At 37.7% G+C, this 15,937-nt stretch overlaps 1 pseudogene; it reads right to left on the bottom strand.

Moving 5' to 3' along the window:
* Positions 1-974: 974 nt before the first annotated feature.
* LOC148112820 (uncharacterized) lies at positions 975-5,660 on the bottom strand (annotated as a pseudogene).
* Between the last annotated feature and the right edge of the window lie 10,277 nt (positions 5,661-15,937).

Raw genomic sequence — 15,937 nt, 5'->3', positions numbered from 1 at the left:
TCATTGAGACATAGAAGTGGTGCATTTTACCTTGCAATGCATTTTACCTGATTTCTATTTAGGGTTCTGTCCATACTGACACTTTCAGAGGTGACTGAAAACATCAGGAGAAACTTCTTCACATGTGAAATGCACTCTCATAATATCTCTTTTAGCTAGTGAAATGTTAAGCGAGAACAAGCAAAGTGAAACAACCTGTCAGTAGTAAAAGGACAGTGTTTTATTTATTCATTCAATTTTTTAAAAACAATTTTTATTTTAAAATAAAAATAAAACATAAAAACATCATCATTCCAAACAACCACAGACAGTATATCGATTGGTTAACATCCGTTTGTGCTCAATTCCATCTTCAAAATATCAATATATGACCAGAGCTTATTTTCATAATAAATATTTCACTTATTTTATCTCAACTTCCACTTCATATTTCATATTTATCTCCATATTTTATTATCTATCCATTGATAAAATAAATCCCATATCAATTGTAATATAAATTACAATCATTGTACAATCATTGTACAATCATTGTACAATCACTATTCCATTAAAATCACCCATCATACATATATTGTCATACTCCATTTCAATTATTTTCATGTGCAACTTTCGATAAAAATCACTTTGATTATTATTTGGAGCATATATTGCTACCAAAAGAATTTTCATATTATTATCAATTATTTCTACCATCAAAATTCTACCTTCTGGATTTGCATATATTTGCTCCACCGATATTGAATTTCTGATATATAAAACAACCCCTCTCTTTTTACTTTGTGGCAATGATAAAAAAGTTTTTCCAAGTTTAGGTTGTATCAATAATTGTTTGTGTTGCTTTTTAATATGAACTTCTTGTAAACAAATTATGTCAAATTTTAATTTTTCTAATTTATGAAATACCTTTCTCCTCTTCACTACTGAATTGAGTCCGTTTATATTTATTGAAATTAATTTAGTTCCTTCCATATTCATACTTTATATGTAGGTTTTGTTTTTCTAGTTGATCTTACTTCACGTTCTTCCTTGTGTTCCACAATCCCGCCTATGATGCCTTCTGTTGATTCTATCATTGCCAATTCCTCTTCTGTAAATTTTAATGGCACTACTGTAGTTTGAATTTCCGTTTCCATTTCCATTTCCTTTTCTTTAAGAAATTCTTCACAGAAAGCTCTCGCTTTATCAATTGTATCCAGTCTATATCTTTGAAGTCGCCACGTTAAAATTAACCCTTCTGGTATCAGCCATCTGTAGTTGATTCCTTTTTGGATTAATATTTTGGTCAAGAATTGGTATTCTCTTCTCATCTCTCTCACTTTTCTTGGTATTTGTTTCAAAACCATCACTTCTTTCTACTTATATTTCAAAGTTTTTTTCTCTGGCCACCTGAAGAATTTGTGCTTAAATCGATTTCTTAGTAAATCTTATATGTACTTTTCATAGTAACTTATTATGCATTGCATAACTAGTGTAGACTTGATAAATGTCGTCCATGCCGTCCATCATCTTCTCTTGGGTAATTTCTAATGCATCAGCCAACATCCTAATCATAATATCAGCCAAATTTTCTCCTTTTTCTTCCTCCACATTTTGAAATCTAAGGTAAAATTCTGCTTTGTCCATTTCCCATCCAATTAAGCCACTCCTTTCTTGTTCAACCACTCCCAGTCTATTATCTATATCTTTCATTTTTCCTCTTTTTGATCATCCTTTTTCTCCAATTTTTGCAATCTTTCTTCATATTTCGACATTATTTGCTGAATGCTGACCACTTTTTCATCTGTTTTAAGTAATTGTTGTTCCATTCTTTGGACCTTTTCATCTGTTCTAAGTAGTTTTTGTTCCATCCTTTGAACTGTTTGAAGTATCATCTGTATCGATGTGTCTTTGTCTTTGTCTTTCTCTTGCCGAATCATCGCCTGGGTGGTGCGTTGTCCTCCAGATGGAGATGAGGAAGGTGTGGATGCAGCAGCTCCCACTGTCACAACTTTTCTGCTCATTTTATTCAGTGATCAGCCAAAGCCAAGGCTGAAAAGAAAAAAAAATTAAAAAGATGCCAAATGTAAAAAAAGAAGGAAAAAGGAAAAAATAAGCAACTTTTCAGGTTTTTCCAAATCCTAATCCATTAAGTTAAGTCAGGAGAAAAAAAAAGAGGAATAAGAAAAGGACAAGCCAGCCAAATTTAAAAAGAAGGAATTAAAAAAAGAAAAAAAATTAAGTAAAAGTAAAAATAAGAATAAGAATCCAAATTTAAAATCAACAATAAATCTTCAGGCTCTTGAGTGCCTTAGTCCAATTCGATTATATAAAAATCTCAAAAAATAATAATAATAATCAAACACCTTGTACCAGGAAAGCATACAGAGAGTTATCTCTTAGCCAAGCCACAAATAGAGAGAGAGAGAAAAAGAAAGAGACAGTAGCTGCCCAAAAGAAAGAAAGGAAAATTCCTTCTATAATACTTCTAGACTCCTACTTCAAATAAATCCACCAAGAACACCTGTGTAAACAATACAGATAGTTCCACTTCCTCAGATGTTCCCATTACACATTTGTCAGTCTGCAAGCTCAGAGTCTCTTTATTTTGGCTACAATATATCTCTTAGCTTGTTACTTGTATAAACATAGCAACAAAGTTTCTTTTCCAGCAGATGGCAGCACTGCACTCTCTCCTGTCTTTCCTATACTTTAAAATCCAGAATTTCTTTGTTAAAAATTAATAAAAAATTAGGAAGAAAGAAAAAAGAAGGAAAGGCTTCAATCACCAAAAATCAAACCCAAGTCAAACAGTCCTTTTAGAAAGGCAGGGCTTAAAAAATATCAATATTAATCTCTTTTCTTTCAATCCAGTCCTGGTCAAAAATAAAAACTAATTTTAAAAGACTTCCAAATTAAATAGTTGGGTGTAATAAAACCATTCCAAGTTAGATTTGCCACTTAATTTCTCTTACTCTTACTCTCCAAGTCTCTTAACCCTCAGGGTGTTCTTTGTATTAATTAAAAAGTAAAGCTCTCTCATTGTATCGATTGACTGTCATTCTTCTTTCTTCTTCCTGAAGCTGTCCCAGCCTTGGCAGCCGCAATGGCTGCTACCCCGCTACGGGAAAAAGGGCTTTCCTGGATCAACCAGAGACTTTGCGGTGTCCCTGGGATCAACAGGATGTGCCCTCCACTACCACAGTTAAAACTAGACTGTGGGGTCCAAAAAGGACCATCCTGCAGCAGGGCTATCGGCGGGGATCTGGGAGCCCCAGTATCTTCCGTCTGTTTTGCTGCGACATCAACTTCCGGTCCCGATCCACCTTTTATTCATTCAATTTTGATGCAGCTGAAATCCAACTGACAATGGGCAATTTATAAAAATAAAATATAAACTCAGCAAAAGACACATACCAGAACAAATTACAAATATTCAGTAATTACAAAGTAATCCAAACCCTCACAGCCTCCAGGCACCGGCACATCACTTCCACCGCATCACTGAATTGACGCAGGATAGAGATATACAGCTGGGTATCATCAGCGTATTGCTGATACCTCACCCCGTATGGTTGGATGATCTCACCCAGTGGCTTCATGTAGATGTTAAATAGGAGGGGAGAGAGGACCGAGCCCTGAGGCACCCCACAGACGAGGGGCCTAGGGGTCGACCTCTGTCTTCCTACCAACACGGACTGTAACTGACCAGATAGATAGGAGGAGAACCACCCTAACATGGTGCCTCACACTCCCAGCTCCCTTAGTCGTCCCAGAAGGATACCATGGTCAATGGTATCGAAAGCCGCTGAGAGGTCAAGTAGCACCAAGGTGGAGGAATGACCCCCATCTCAGGCTCGCCAGAAATCATCCATCAGCATGACCAAAGCAGTTTCTGTGCTGTAACCAGGCCTGAAGACAGACTGAAAAGGGTCTAGATAATCTGTTTCCTCCAATGACTGCAGGAGCTGAAGTGCCACCACTTTCTCTACAACCTTTCCCACAAAGGGTAGGTTGGAGACTGGACGAAAGTTCTTTAATTCTGCTGGATCCAGGGAAGGCTTCTTGAGGAGGGGCCTTACAACCACTTCCTTTAATGGTTGCGGGAAGGCCGCTTTCCTCAAGGATGCGTTAACTAAAGCCTGGAGCCAGCCTCGTGTCACCTCCCTGCTGGCCAAAACCAGCCAGGAGGGGCACGGGTCCAACAAACAAGTGGAGGAAGTCATCGCTCCTACAGCCTTGTCCATTTCCTCAAGAGTCACAGGCTCAAACTCATCCCACACAATAAGACTAAGATTTGTTCCCGTCATCTCGGTCAGAATTGCCCAATCAGAGTCCAGGTCCATCCGAATCTGAGCGACTTTATCCGACAGAAACTGCACAAAGTCCTCAGCTCTACCCTGCAAGGGCTCCTCCACTCCCCCTACATTAAGGAAGGAGCGAGTCACCCTAAAGAGGGCATCTGGGTGCGAATCTGCGGATGCAATAAGTGCAGAAAAATGCGAACATTTTGCCGCCCATATCGCCACTAAATAAGTCCTAATAAAGGCTCTTGAGAGTGTTCGGTCAGATTCGGAGTTACTGGTCCTCCAGCATCGCTCTAGACATCTCTTCTGGCGCTTCATCTCCCGGAGCATCTCAGTAAACCAGAGAGCTTTCCTGGATCCACCGCCATGGAAAGGTCGCAAAGGCGCAATCCGGTCCAGTGCCCCAGATGCTGCCCTATTCCAGGCAGCCGCCAGGGACTCAGCTGGACTGTGGACAAGGGAGTCAGGTATCTCCCGAAGCTCCTTCTGGAACCCTTCAGGATCCATTAGGCGCCTGGGGCGGAACCACTTAATTGGTTCTGCCTCCCTGCAATGGAGGAGTAGCGTCCTGAAGTCTAACCTCAGCAGGAAATGATCTGACTATGACAAGGGAGAAGCATCTATACCCCTTAATTCCAGATCATATCTCCACTGCCCCGAGAGAAACACCAGGTCAAGTGTGTGCCCCCCCCCATGAGTCAGACCCTGAACTACTTGGGTCAGGTCCATGGTTGTCATGGAAGCCATGAACTCCTGAGCTGCATCTGAGGATTCGCCAAGTGACGGCAAATTGAAGTCCCCCAGTACCATAAGCCTGGGGAACTCCACCGCCAGCCCAGCTACCACCTCTAGCAGCACAGGCAGGGCTGTTGTAATGCAGCTGGGAGGCAGGTACGTCAGCAACAAGCCCAACTGAACCCCTGAGTCCAACCTCAAAAGGAGAGACTCACACCCAACAATCTCAGGGGCAGGGATCTTGCTAGGGCAAAGACTCTTCCGGACAATAGCTGCCACTCCTCCACCCCTTCCCTGGAGTCGCGGCTGATGCAATATCTGGAACCCATCTGGGCATATCTCTGAGAGGGGCACACCCCACTCCTGGCCCAGTCAGGTCTCAGTTATGCATGCCAGGTCAGTCTCCTTCTCCAGGATTAAGTCCTGAATGAGTGGGGCCTTGTTAACAACAGACCTGGCATTAAGCAGCAACAGCCTGAGGCCAGGGCCCTGACATCCCGAGTCACCAGATATACAAGGCGAACCCAGTGAACCAGAACCAGAGGGGCCAGAACAAGTAATCACTTTGAGACAGCGAGTCCTAGTTCCCCGAGAACCGGCTACCCCTCGGCTCCCGCCATATCTACCTCTCCCGGTCATAACCGCAATACTCCGGCTCTCCAACACCCCAGAGATCCCCTCCCCCACCTCAATGGCCCCCCTCCTCCCCGGTAGGTACCCCACTCATGCCGAGCTGAGGGTCATATCTGAGCCTCCATCTGCTTCAGTTTGCACACTCAGCAGAGGAGGCTCCATTCCTTGCCCCCGGCTCCCTCATTCTCCCCAAATTCAACCACTCCAAACCCATTCCTTCCATCCATCCATCCCAACACCCTCACACATACACACATTCACACCCTCCCCAAGATAAAATTAATGTATTAAACCAAATGTGTTAAGTGGATTAAAACACATCTAAAACTAAAGTCCAAAAAATGCTCCTTCTGGGATCCATGGGTCTCCAGCTCCTGGATAGGAGAAGAAGTCCTTTGGTGTCCTGGAAGCAGAACTAGATCTCCCCCAGGCATCCTTCCCTCTGAGGTCTTTGGGGTCCTGGGAGCAGAGCTATGTCCTTCCTCTGAGATCCATGTGTCTCCAACTCCTTCCTGATGTATGAAGTGAAGGTCCTAAGTCACTTAGAGCGATGTGGCTCGCAGAATCAGTTTATTTACCACTAGCTGAGATGGACTACAGGCCGGTCACCTTGCTACATATATCCTCACGTGGAAAGACATGTCTTGTTTTATTCATGGCGCTGGAAACGACATGCTGGCCAAGTTCTCCCGTGCGCCAAAGAGGAAAAGGAAAAAACCCAATGGGTCCCCAGTGCCAGAGAACCAAAATTGGAAATCAGATCTAGATGGTTGCCCTTTAGCAGCCTTTGGAGTTGTAATGTTAGAAAAACATACTATATGGAAGCAGGATGTTTCTGCAGTTGGCCTTTTAGTTCTAGACATTTACAGAATAATAAATACTTGCAGAACATTGCCTACTTATTAAATTATTGATTGCTTAATTGCACTTTTTAGGAATTTTAGGAATTTCCAATGGGGCTGACAGAAGAACGAAGTGGCCCTATAGTTGAATTTAGGGTAGCATTTTCTTTTTGCCAAAGGACATCAAAATTCATAAAGATCTATATAGTCATTTGAGTTTGGTAAGGTTAAAATCAGCGGTGGGTTTCTACCGGTTCACCCCAGTTTGGGAGGCTCCGCCCACCTGCCCAGACATCATCACAGATGCTCTGTGCATGTAGAGGGTTCTGCGCATGTGCAGAAGCATCACACGTGAGCGAAGCAAGTTCCAAACTGGTAGCAGAGGTAAGTGAAACCCACTACCGGTTAAAATCATTGAACAGAGATAAATATGTAATAGGTAAAGTCCATTACTAATTGCCATCTTTATATACCGGTATTTATAAATGCTCTTCCTTATTTTAGTTAAAATTGCTTAAAAGTATATAAGAGTTGTGGCTCTTTTCCCATTTTATTTCCCATTTTTATACATAAGCCAGTGGTAGGCAATTTGTTAAACCAACTACTGTCAATTTTATTTATTTTTCAACTGTTATACATTTTTCTGTGCTCCTGTCAATCCTGGGTGTGTGGTCACATAAATAGAGAACTGAAATGCAAGTAGTATCAATTGAATCATGTGTTGAGATTGTTTGGTATAAGAGATAAGATTGGAGAGTGATTCAAATGTGGCTAATCATAAAAAGGCTTAGCTGAATGATAGACAAAGCAAGGGCAAAACAGGAGATTGACAAGTAAAGCAACCGGCGGATTGAGAATGGAGGCTAGAAAGCCAGAGAAACAACACAGTCGGTATTCACCAGCCAAGACTCAGCTGTGCTCTGGAAATGGTTATAAACAAAGTAAAATGAACTAAAGGGTAGACATGGTTTTAATATTCTCTTTTATGCTGTGGTGTATAACCAGTGCTGCACTGGGAATATATATATATCATTCATGGAAAATAAATTCCTTTCATTTCTTTCCTGGAGGAAAAGAATGTTTTGATTTAATTCTCATGGGAAGAGTCTGATGTTCTCAAAGTTAATTTAGTTATGAAGAGTTTGGATTATGTGTGTGAACTACCTCTCTTTTACGGGTAATCCCAAGCTTTCTAAAATGAGAATACCAAGGGAATTATGAGAAAACCTCTCTTTGAGGAACTTTTCTTTTAATCTGGAAGCATGGGCAATCAGGGATGCAGCAGAATGCAGTAATGGAATAAGAAGTAATGGAACAAGCAGCAATTCTTCTGCTTGCATGCAGCAATGAGTTAAACAAGCAAACAAAAACCCACAATATATTTTTTAAATTGCAAAAATATCTTGAAAATGCAGAACTCTTTTATTAAGAGGGCAAATGGTATCACAATATTAATTTTAATGTTATTACTGTAAAAACGTTTAAATATTTGGATAAATTCCTGAATATAAATTAACAAACAAACGAATAAAAGCCAGTTTATACTTTGGGCCATGTAGAAAAGTGGTGATATTATCCTCCCTTTTCCTTCATTCTGTCATATTTGGGAGTCTATGGATTTAACAGCAAATTCATGTAATCTAAAGTAATTAAATTAGTGTTTTGTGCTGTAAAAACAAATAAACTTAAGTGAAGGACAACAGGGTGAAAAAAAAATGGAAAACCGACAGACCTTATTGTACACATGACAATGCTCATTATGTTATAAATAAATGTGTCACTTAAATTGTGAGTTTATGTAAGAGTAATGACTGCAAAATGATGGACTCTATAATTCAAATACTAGTGTTGAATGAATGGCATGTCAATGTCTTGCACTACTCTATACTTATGTAGGATCATTCATATGTGGTTTAGCAAAGAGATTAATTATATAATATAATTATTATTTATAATTAATTAATTAAGACTGAGGTCAAATTTTATCTAGTTCTTTTAAAATAAAAACTTAACAAAATGTACATTTCTTCATAAATGGGTTGGAAAGAATTTAAGTAAAATAGAATGCTTCAGCCATCAAAACAGTGTTGAGTGCTTAGCTCATAATCTGAATCTCTTTTTATTAACTTGTGTTTTCAGTACTAAAAAAATCGCTTTAGCTATTCTGTCACTGGCTCTTTATAGTTAATGACAATATGCAGATAGGTATAATGTAATTCTTCCCACAGTGTAACTAACTTTTGCTTATATAAACTAAGCTTTATGTTACTTAAAAAATAATAATTTGGGAAAGTAGAATATAATGCAAATGCTCAGTTTTGACAGGTAAACATTTCTTGGTCAATTACCAGTATATGAGTGCTCTGTTTGACTCTGTTTCTGAAAATAAATAAACATGAAGGAGATTATTTTGAAGACCAAAGTGTGAAAATATGTTTTATAATTTACCTCCTTTCTAAAAACCAGAAGTTCCTAATTATTAAAATAGCCATCATACAAAACTAGTTTTTATTTTCTCTTATTGGGTACAGTGGATTGCACTAGTATTGGAGATACCATTCATATTGTACTCTAAATGGTTTTGGTTTGATATTAAGTATTATTCATGCATAAATAAATAATAAAAATACATTGTTTAACATAGAATTTTCTACTAGCAGCAGTAAAAGCAGCATTAGTACAAAATGTTTTTTATTTTTATTGGCAAAATGCAGGGCTATTTGATATTAAAATCTGATCCTTTAAATTGTGAAAGTATAGATTCTATATTAATTGTAAAGTCTCCACCAGTTTTCAGTTAATTGTTAATTAGAAACTCATGAGTGGTTATACTTTATAGTTTCCACCAATAAAAGCTGAAGCTTTTTGTTAGAATTTGATAAACTTCTTAATATTAGATTTGCTCCTCTCACATGATGACATGCTGAACAGACAGATTCTTTTTCTCCCACTAATTAACAGCTGATCTTGCCCCAAAAGCTGGTTATTTAAAACCTTCCACTCTTAGAAATCAATCTTCACCAGAATAAAGCAATTGACGCAATTTACATAGATTTTTGTAAAGCCTTTGATTCAGTGGTGCACGACAAACTAATGTTGAAATTAAGTTCTTACAGCATCTCCGAATCCTTGCACAAGTGGATAGCAGCATTCCTGTCAAACAGGCAACAAATAGTCAAAATGGGGGGGGGGGCTATCAAATCCAGTACCAGTTAACAGCAGAGTCCCCCAACACAGCATTTTAGGACCCACACTCTTTACATCAACGACCTACAGTATGTGAACATATTATAAGCAGCTGCATCCTTTTCACCAATGATGTAAAATTATTTAACATCACTGACAATGCTGCTGCCCTACAAAGTAACCTTGACTATGTGTCAGAATGGTTGCGCAATTGGCAACTCCGAATTTCAACTAATAAATGTTCTGTCCTATAGATTGGCAATAAAAATCAGAACACCAAATACAAGTTGGGCAGAAGTGATCTCATTGATGACCCTCACTCTGTCAAGGACTTAAGAGTACTCATTTCAAATGATCTAAGCCCCAGAGCTCATTGTAACAGCATTGCCAAAAAGGCACTAAGAGTTATTAACCTAATTTTGTGAAGTTTCTTCTCCGATAATATTGCATTGCTAACTAAGGCATACAAAATCTTTGCCAGACCAATTCTTGAATACAGCTTGTCCACCTGGAACCCACTCTGTATTTCGGACGTTAACATGATTGAGTGGGTTCAGAGGTACTCACAATAGAATTCCCTATGCCTCCAGGCTTACAATTTTGGGCTTGGACAATCTGGAATTGTGCTGTCTGTGGTCCAATTTAAGCATAGTACACAAAATTGTCTACTACAACATCTTGCCTGTCAACAACTTCTTCACTTTCAACCACAATAGTACATGGACAAATAATTGGTTCAAACTCAAGGTAAACCTCTTCAAACTCGATTGCAGGAAATACGATTTCAGCAACAGAGTGGTCAACTCCTGGAACCTGATTTCATTGTTAAAGCCTCAAACCCTCACAGTTTCAACCTCAAACTGTTTACCGTGGACCTCACTCCATTCTTAAGAGGTCTGTAAGTGTTCATAAGTGCACCAGCATGCCTACTGTCCCTTTCTTACTGTCCCCATTTATTTGTATTTACTTCCTTTGTTTATGTTTATGTTCATACCTATACTTGCTATCCTGTACATGTGTGACAAATAATAAATAAATAAATAAACAAACAAATAAATATTTGGTGGCTTTGTGCCCCATTTTTTGAAGGGAAGATTAGGAAAGACTCAAGATGACTTTGGATGATTGTGCAGTGATGGAGATGAGGCGATCTGGATGTCTGCAATTCTCAGTAGGAGCCACCGGAAGATTTTTTCTTAAGCATGCCTGGATTTTAATTGCACTTTTTGAAGCTTTACATTTTCTTGATATATGATTAGTTGACTTCTTGACTTTTATAATACCCTACTGGACTTTTACAACCTTTTTTTCTGTTCTTTCACTGTTTACTATTAAATTCAAAACTATTTTAGCCATAAGGAAGTTGAGATTTGACTTACATTTACACAGGACTATACTATAAATTTTGTCTTTTTAGCTTTTTGATGGCTATATTCCCATTTCTTTAACCCTGGGGGATAGGAAACCTTTCCCTGTGGAAGCTGTTATGACTTATCTGCTTCTCTTGTCCTTGAAGAGAGAATAAAAGTGTTTCTGAGCCTCTAAACAGAGATAAATTATTTTGGGAGGCAACTGATAAAAGAATACTATCCACTTACATATTTAATTTGAAAATAAAAACAAAAAATGTGACGGGTCAATAACAGTTCTGCAAACTCAAGATGATATCCAAAGGCAGGAAACAATGGTTGGGCCTGATGTGCAATTTGAGGAATTGGAGTTTGACCTGTTGCTGTCAGATACGAAGAAGAAAATGTTTAGTTTGAAAAATATAAATCTTCCAAAAAAGATTGAAAAGAATATGAATGTAACAAATTTTGAGATTATGGATATGATGAAGGATGGACTGGACTTTCTTGGCAAGAGGAATGTTGTGTTGTCAAGGAGAATTACAATGGAAGTTGCAGAGATAGTTACAACAAAGACTTTGGAAATGAGATGCAATTGTTGGGAAACTTCCCAATTAAAAACCTAAGGAAAGGTTTCACTATTAAGAACCAAATGAAGGTTTCTGACCCTGGACTCAGAAATAATGATTTGGGTGATTTTTGTTTAGTAAGAAACTGTGTAGATTTTCTATGAGTAAATTACAATAACAGACTGTTAACAGAGTGCTTTGAATTTTAACTTTGCTGTTTAATCTGTTAACTGTAAATATGCTTCTTCATATATGTAATGTATGACAGGTGTAGGTTGCAAATAGATAGAAAAGTTTATAAATTTTGAACCTGCTTTGCAAATGGGGAAGCTATTATTATAGCAATAGATTTGTCAGTGTTCAACTAAGGGGGATAATATGTGTTTGTGTCCTTTTTTAAAATGCATATTTTTTCAATGTTTTTATTTTGTTTCATTTCTGTTTAATTTTTTTCTTTTGGATTTTGTACTTTAATCTTTTGAATAAAATAAAATTGTTGACAAAAAATAAAACTTTATTAAATCAAATCATCTTGAAAAGGAATATTCAAATCAGAGTTATTATTTTTTTTAAAAAAACAAAGGCTTTATGTTCTTGTTTTATAAATCTAGCTAATGAGAAAGCTCTATTGTATTAATGTAGCAACAAACAAGGAAATAAGCAGACTACATATATTATTATTATTTTGTATTTTGCCTTTTTGTCAAATTGTCTAAGAATAATAAAATAATGATAAAATATAAATCAATTAAAGTTAAAAGGAGAGAAATCTCAAAACCAAAATGCAGTACAAGAAAATAGAGAAAAAGCCGTCAATTATATTGAGGTAGCCACAAAAATGTCCGTTCTCAAGCTTTTCCAAATATGTCTTGTAATTTAGGCTCAGGAAACATTTCCTCCCAATATTCTTAAATACTGAGCAGATTTCTCTAGGTAAGGTTCTTCAAAGTAACCTTTGAAGTAGCCTGATTTGGAACTGTTCTCTAAAATGTACTTAACCTACAGTATCTGTTATCACTAATTATTATGCAAGATTGAAAAGATGTAGTTTATGAGCCATTTTTCACTGAAGCTGTCTTCCAGGATGCTAATGGGTATACGTGCTTTCAGGATTTGAGAATATGGTGTACTCAGATATGCTATAAAACTGAATCAAATGTCCCTTTGTTGCGTGCTGAATATCTTTTTAATATAAGCCATTAAAATTGATGCTTCCATAAGAACAAAGTCATGTTCCAACACTATGTTCTTCTCATCTGATAACTTAATGGTTCTCCAGAATGCAACGAAGTCCAAACAATAAAAATGATGAGTTAAATCTTTGTGTTCCATATTCTTTAGGAGCAATATCCCAACAATTTTTATATCACCCTGATAGACTCACAAAAATATGGCAAAGTTGAGAGTGACCTATCCATTGTTTCATAGCTATTTAGTTAAATAACCTGGAACATTACCATGATTTTAAGGACAGCAAATGACAGTTTGGCTCCCTGAGGCGTTTTTTCCCCTCTCAGAAGACAAGAGTTCTGAATTGAAATGAAATATTTGGCCTAAGAAAAAAAGGATGCAACTGGTACAAGTGTAGCACATGCAGAAATAATTATGGCATCTCCCAAAGAGTAACCAAATATCTTTTGGGAATGTAGATTGGCACATTAGCTGAGACTTCAGGACAATGAAGATCCTTTAAACTATTTAAAGAAATAATAAATAAATAAAAATGTCTCAAAGCTGATTGATAACTTCAGTGGCTATAAGAAATACAAAAAACTTATGGGAAATCAAGTGCACACACTGCCAGACATATTGTTGTTTCTGAACTATTATTTTGCATCTAAAATAATGTTCTATTATAAATTCCTCCTGTTGCATCCCCTCCTTGTTATGAGGATTTCATTTATTGTTTTGTTCTGCCACCATCACTAAACCCCTTTGTACATGTAAACATTCAAGTCTCTAAAGTAAGATAATTAAGTGGAAGATGGAGAAAATGTAAGACAGCCATACATTTAGTTAAAGTAGGAATAAAAGAAAAATTTGACTTTGCTAAGTAGCTGAAATGGGGGAGGTGAATGCAAGTTCATTTATTTCAAAAACTAATTTATATCATCTTAATACTAGCCTTTCCTCAAATTAGTCTAGGAAAGGGAGAGAGATTCACAACTCTGAGTACCCTGTACTCTGTACTCTGAGCGTCCTGCACATCTGTCATTCCACCTGCATTTCCTAAGTCCTCGTCTTCTAGTCCTTCTCCTGCTATAATATGTATATCCGGAAAAAGGTACCAGTATTACTATCTTATGATTGGCAGTTCTACCAAATCATTATATTTATTTATTTATTTGTTTTAGTAACATATTTCTTAAAAAAAACCCAGTGAGCAATATTTTTCAGATTCAATAAATTACCTTATACAAAAAGGACTCTTTTTTTGTGTTATATTATGTGTTGTATTATGTATTATGTTATATTTTGTGTTGTATTATGTTAGGTGTCAAAATGAAACACATGAATCATGGTTTCATTTTTTAAACGGAAATATGTGTGTGTGTGTTGCATTGCTGATATTTGATAAATTATTTTGAACAAGTTCCTTTTTTATGATGAAAGAAAGCAACATTAGGCATTGTGTTCCACTGTTACCAGAACAATCTGGAACTGAACACACTCAAAACCGTAGAAATGGTGGTGGACTTTAGGAGAAACCCTCCCATACTACCACCTCTTACAATACTAGACAACACAGTATCAACAGTAGAGACCTTCAGATTTTTAGGTTCTACCATATCTCATGACCTAAAATGGACACCCAACATCAAAAAGTCATCAAAAAAGCACAACAAAGAATGTTCTTTCTGTGCCAACTCAGCTCAAATTGCCGAAAGAGCTGCTGATACAGTTCTAGAGAAGAATTATTGAGTCTGTCATCTGCACCTCTATAACTGTCTGGTTTGGTTCTGCAACCCAACAAGACAGACACAGATTTCAGAGGATAATTAGAACTTCAGAAAAAACAATTACTACCAGCTTGCCTTTCATTGAGGACCTGTATACTGCACAAGTCAAAAAGAGGGCTGTGAAAATATTTACAGACCCTTCGCATCCTGGACATAAACTGTTTCAACTCCTACCCTCAAAACGATGCTATAGAGCAGTGGTCCCCAACCCCCGGTCCGTGGACCAGTGCCGGGCCGTGGAGTACCTGGCACCGGGCCGCGCAGCGGCCGGGGGACATGAACGCTGCAGCGCATGGCCCAGGAGCCTTTGCGCTGCAGCGTTCATGTCCCCCGGCCGCTTTTGCGCACTGGGCCGTGCGCAAAAGCTCCTGGGCCGTGCCCCCACCCCTGCACGCGCTCAGCGGGCCGCGGCGATAAAAAGGTTGGGGACCACTGCTATAGAGCACTGCAAACCAGAACAACTAGACACAAGAACAGTTTTTCCCTGAATGCCATCACTCTGCTAAACAAATAATTCCCTCAACACTGTCAAACTAGTTCCTAAGTCTGAATTACTATTAATCTTCTCATCGTTCCTATCACCCATCTCTTCCCACTTATGAGTTTATGACTGTAACCTTTTTGCTTAAGATTTATATTGACTGTTTTCCTATGACTATCATTAAGTGTTGTACCTTACACTTGATTCTTGACGAACGTATCTTTCCTTTATGTACACCAAGAGCGTATGCACCAAGACAAATTTCTTGTGTGTCCAATCACACTTGGCCAATAAAGAATTCTATTCTATTCTATTAAAAGTTCCAGTTACAATGTTTTTGCAGCAATTGTGAAATACAGTGTGAACTAGTAAGTATGGTGGACTTGATGTTGTCCCATGATCCATAGGGAGTCATTGCATGTTTAAGGTGTATTGATTTCTTCACTCCTTTTGCTTTTCAGGAAATTAGTTGGGTGATTTCCAAACATTTTATCAGGCATTTAAAACTGCTGCAGGAGACAATCTCTACAACCAACTAATTCAGTACATGAATATTGATTACTTGAGGCTCAAGTAGTATTGACCATTTAATTTCTTTCTGAAAATATCTTAGTTTGCAATTGTTTAATAATACATAAGAAATCTATATTTACCTTAACTTTAGTATGATTCTGCATGCTACCTTAACAAATATTTTTTGGAAGTATAGAAAATAATGTTTGATAAAGATTAGAAAATAAGATTGTAATGCTATACTGATCTACTTGAAAATAAGCTCCACTGAGCTCAATGTCACTTCTTTCTGTGTAGCAATAGCAACAGCATTTAGATTTATATACTGCTTCATAGTGCTTTACAGCCCTATCTAAGCAATTTGCAGAGTCAGCACATTGCCA

Source organism: Pantherophis guttatus, chromosome 7, assembly GCF_059756535.1.
Source record: "Pantherophis guttatus breed Tessera chromosome 7, ASM5975653v1, whole genome shotgun sequence".
Taxonomy (NCBI): Eukaryota; Metazoa; Chordata; class Lepidosauria; order Squamata; family Colubridae; genus Pantherophis; species Pantherophis guttatus.
This window is presented reverse-complemented; position numbering and strand designations above follow the sequence as displayed.